Source organism: Oncorhynchus gorbuscha, linkage group LG15 (genome assembly GCF_021184085.1).
Source record: "Oncorhynchus gorbuscha isolate QuinsamMale2020 ecotype Even-year linkage group LG15, OgorEven_v1.0, whole genome shotgun sequence".
Classification (NCBI taxonomy): Eukaryota; Metazoa; Chordata; class Actinopteri; order Salmoniformes; family Salmonidae; genus Oncorhynchus; species Oncorhynchus gorbuscha.
Window position 1 is genome coordinate 17,014,170 of NC_060187.1, and position 5,000 is coordinate 17,019,169.

At 44.2% G+C, this 5,000-nt stretch overlaps 1 protein-coding gene across 1 annotated transcript in view; it reads left to right on the plus strand.

The window, feature by feature from the left end:
• Positions 1–5,000, plus strand: part of LOC123996668 (collagen alpha-1(XXIV) chain-like) — a 216,399-nt gene that overhangs the window by 49,170 nt on the left and 162,229 nt on the right. The window lies entirely within an intron of this gene.

Consider the following 5,000-nt stretch of genomic DNA (forward strand, 5'->3'; position numbering starts at 1 on the left):
AACGCTCTAGTCGACTGGGTCAAGTTGAGGCTACAGGAATATAACAAGAATACTCACAGTTACATTTATAGCTGGGTCTGACATCGTCAATATTTTATTATTTTTACAGTATGTTTTAGTGATTGCAGCTTGATGTTCAGGCTCTGTATTACCAATCCCGAATCCTCTGATTGGAGATCAATGACTTCAAGGCAGTTATCACAGTTTATTTGAGGAATGGACTGCGTATGCAAGACGTTGATATGTTCAAGGGAACTTTACCATATAAAATTCCCTGTCTACACTAAATTCAAAGTGCTCCAAAACCTTAGCGAAAGCTCTTCTGTTCAGAAAAGCTATTTCCTGAATAAAGTCATAAAGTAATTGTTGTGATTCAGAGGGAGAGTATTGTGAAAGGAAGATCTTAAAGAGTTAAAGTAGAAACGTCAACATAGGGACCCACCAGATCAGATCATATGACCCATGTGTTCTGACTGAAACATACTGTACTTTACCTCTCATTAGCGTACCGTAATTGCTGGACTATTAAGCGCACCTGAATATAAACCGCACCCACTGAATTATTTAAAAAAGTATTTTGTACATAAATAAGCCGCACATGTCTATAAGCCGCAGGTGCCTACCGGTACATTGAAACAAATTAACTTTACACAGCCTTTAAACGAAACATGGCTTGTAACAAAAATAAATAGGCTTTAACGAAACACGGCTTGTAACAAAAATTAAAACAGTAGCCTACCAAGAAAGTCATTGGTCACTATCTTCCTCCTCCTGTGCACTGAAACCACTGAAGTCATCTCCTTCGGTGTCGGAGTTGAATAGTCTCAGAATTGCTTCATCCGATGTTGGATCGTTTTTCTCGTCACTTTCATCCGGAGGCAAATACCCCGCTGAGCTCATGCTGCCCTTTCAACACGCAGCAGTCCAGCCTTTCGAAACCCGTTGATGATAGTGGATTTTTTGACAATGCTCCACGCTGTCAGGACCCACTGGCAGACTTGACCATAAGATGCTCTTCGCCTGCGGCCCGTTTTAGTGAAGGATTTCTCCCCACTTGTCATCCAAGCCTCCCACTGAACAAGGAGCGCCACCTTAAATGCACGATTTACACTGATGTCGAGTGGCTGCAAATGCTTTGGGCCATCTGCTTTTCTTCCCTCTGAAAGCTTTTGTTGTCTTTCTGCACTGAGTCAGTTCCTCACGCTGCTGTTTCCAAAGTCTTATCATCGACTCATTAAGGCCAAGCTCCCATGCAGCAGCTCTATTTCCTTTTCCAACAGCCAGATTTATCGCCTTCAACTTGAAAGCTGCATCATATGCATTTCTCTATGTCTTTGCCATGTTGTGGGTGACAAAATTACTACCGTAATCAGAATGATGGGAGGTTTGAGCGCGCTCGATTTACGTCACATTATGTGACGGTGCTCAGTTTTTTGGCGGCATGAATCTTGTGAAAGCGGGAAAAATCCATAAATTAGCCGCGTCATTGTATAAACCGCAAGGTTCAAAGTGTGGGAATAAAGTAGCGGCTTATAGTCCGGACATTACGGTACATTAGATCAGGTTTTAAGAGGGAAGGGCCCCGCTACTTGGGTTTGAAGTTTACCTCTCATTAGCATATATTAGATCAGGTGTTAAGAGGGAAGGGCCCCACTACTTGGGTTTGAAGATGACGCCTCATTAGTGTACATTAGATCAGGTTTTAAGAGGGAAGGGCCCAGCTACGGGGGTTTGAAGTTTACCTCTCATTAGCGTACATTAGATCAGGTTTTAAGAGGGAAGGGCCCCGCTACTTGGGTTTGAAGATGACGCCTCATTAGTGTACATTAGATCAGGTTTTAAGAGGGAAGGGCCCAGCTACGGGGGTTTGAAGTTTACCTCTCATTATCGTACATTAGATCAGGTTTTAAGGGGGAAGGGCCCCGCTAAGTTTGAAGTTGAGAGGAGAGGATGAAAGAGAAGAGGGTGACAACATCAAACTCCCACACTGCCTTGGGGCACTTAAGTAATGATGGAAAAACGATCCCATTACATTTTATATTTACCTTTATTTAACCAGGTAGGCCAGTTGAGAACAAGTTCTTATTTACAGCTGCGATCTGGCCAAGACAAAGCAAAGCATTGCGACAAAAAAAAACAACACAGACGCAGGAAACTAGAGAAAACAGAGAGATGTACACGGAGAGAGAAAGAAAGAGACAGAAAGACTGACACACACACGAGAGAGAGAGAGAGAGAGAGAGAGAGAGAGAGAGAGAGAGAGAGAGAGAGAGAGAGAGAGAGAGAGAGAGACACACGAGAGAGAGACACACACGAGAGAGAGAGACAGAAACGAGACAGAAAGAGAGAGAGAGAGAGAGAGACGAGAGAGAGAGAGAGAAACGAGAGAGAGAAGAGAGAGAGAGAGAGAGAGAGAGAGAGAGAGAGAGAGAGAGAGAGAGAGAGAGAGAGAGAGAGAGAGAGAGAGAGAGAGAGAGAGAGAGAGAGAGACACACACGAGAGAGAGACAGAAACGAGAGAGAAAGAGAGAGAGAGAAACGAAAGAGACGGAAACGATAGAGAACTGAGACTATCACAGTGCAGGTGCATTTATACGGAGACTTGATTACACACAGGTGGATTGTATTTATCATCATTAGTCATTTAGGTCAACATTGGATCATTCAGAGATCCTCACTGAACTTCTGGAGAGAGTTTGCTGCACTGAAAGTAAAGGGGCTGAATAATTTTGCACGCCCAATTTTTACGTTTTTGATTTGTTAAAAAAGTTTGAAATATCCAATAAATGTCGTTCCACTTCATGATTGTGTCCCACTTGTTGTTGATTCTTCACAAAAAAATACAGTTTTATATCTTTATGTTTGAAGCCTGAAATGTGGCAAAAGGTCGCAAAGTTCAAGGGGGCCGAATACTTTCGCAAGGCACTGTATGTATTTTCCTTTGTTGTAGTAGAGTAGGCTGGGCTCGTCACCTTTCTGTTCTGAATCACCAGACGTCATATAAACCATCCAAATAGCTGGAGCGCTTAGCAACCGTGGACCACCTGGCTTTTGAAGCCGTGACCCTCGCTTCAGAGGTGTTCCGAGTTCCATCACTTGGAGTTCCCTCCAAACAGCATAGCACCCATGAGCACCAACAACACCCCCGCGGTATGTCTGGTTGAGAGGGTTTAATGCTAATGCTAAAGACCTGACTGGATGGGATCTACACAACTTCTCTCTCTGGCTTTTCATCGTTGAGGTGCAGTGAAATGGGTTGCTTTAATGGGTCAGACATAGTAGTACAGCCCCACAGGAGAACATTAGGGTTAAATGTATTGTTCACATTGACAGATTTTCACATCATTGGCTCAGGTATTCGAATCATCAACCTTTCGGTCACTGGCCCAACGCTCTAACCACGAGGTTATCTGTCGTCAACACCTTAGAGGAGGAAGTAGCTCTACTTGTAAAGCAGGCATTATTTGACTGCTCAGCCTCAGACACACACAGCCCTGGTCTGGTTCAGACCTAGCCATCTCTCTGACGGGGATGTGGGCTGCGCTGTGCAGACAGCAGTGGTGTGATGGCTGTGGCCAAGTCGTTAACCTAACCTTGTCTGTGGTGAAGGTTGGTTGGCACCAGATGCCCTTGTAGTTGATGGCAAAGCTTCCATTTCGAACCCAACTCCTTCAATGTGGGACAATAAACAAAGGATGCATATACACTGAGTGTACAAAACATTAAGAACACCTGCTCTTTCCATGACATACGTTGACCAGGTGAACCCAGGTGAAAGCTATGATCCCTTATTGATGTCACTAGTTAAATCCACTTCAATCAGTGTAGATGAAGGAGAGGAAACAGGTCAAAGAAGGATTTTTAATCTTGAGACAATTGAGACATGGAGTGTGTATGTGTGCCATTCAGAGAGTGAATGGACAAGACAAAAGATTTAAATGCCTTTGAACGGGGTATGGTATTAGGTGCCAGGCGTGTGTCAAGAACTGCAACGCTGCTGGGGTTTTCACACTCAACAGTTTCCCATGTGTCTCAAAAATGGTCCACCACCCAAAGGACATCCAGCCAACTTGACACAACTGTGGAAAGCATTGAAGTCAGCATGGGCCAGCATCCATGTGGAACGCTTTCGCCACCTTGTAGAGTCCATGCCCAGACGGCTCTGAGGGCAAAACCGTGGCGTGCAACTCAATATTAGGAAGGTGTTCTTAATGTTTGGTATACTCAATGTATTATACAATTTCCTTGTGCGACCCCTTATCATTCCATTGTAATTGTACTGTATAGTTTCAATGTGAAAATTGCTTGTCTTTAAGTGGATAAGTGCTGGTTTCAGTTGTTGTTTCAGCATGGTTGGAGAGAGAAGCGTACTTTATCTAAATCTTCCTGACCGCACACGTACAGAGAGCAGAGTCCTATTTTCCTCTCTGGTTTGTCAGAAGGAGATCTCGGACATGAATGTGTTCTGGTATGACCTTTGAGCCTGGTGTAGATGACATGGGACAGCGGCAAGGCCTTTTGACGTTTCCCAGTTGATGCTTTTGAAACACTTTGCATCCTAAATCACTGGAGCTAACACCACAGAGACACACACATACACAAACACACACCGCAGTGACCCGACACACACACACACACATGATCCATCAATGAGTCATGACTGACTCATCCTCAGACCTCAAACCCCCACTCTGTGCTAGAGGCAGGGGGCGGATATAGAGGAACTCTTTGTCTCTGTTTGTAAATTGTGTTGTGAAATGTGAGGTCTGAGGGAAGAAGGGAAGAAACAGAGGGATGAGAATATAAATAAGAACCAGGACCTGTGTGTGTCTGGCATGCCTGGTTGATGTACTGAAAGCTTCAGTTGATGGTTGTTAAGACGATGGGCTAGTGGGACCTGAAAGAGGCTTTAAAGGAATCCCATGCCCTGTTGACCTTCTTCAAATAAAGGAGAGAAGGACTTGGGTCTTTCACATACACACACACACACACACACAAATA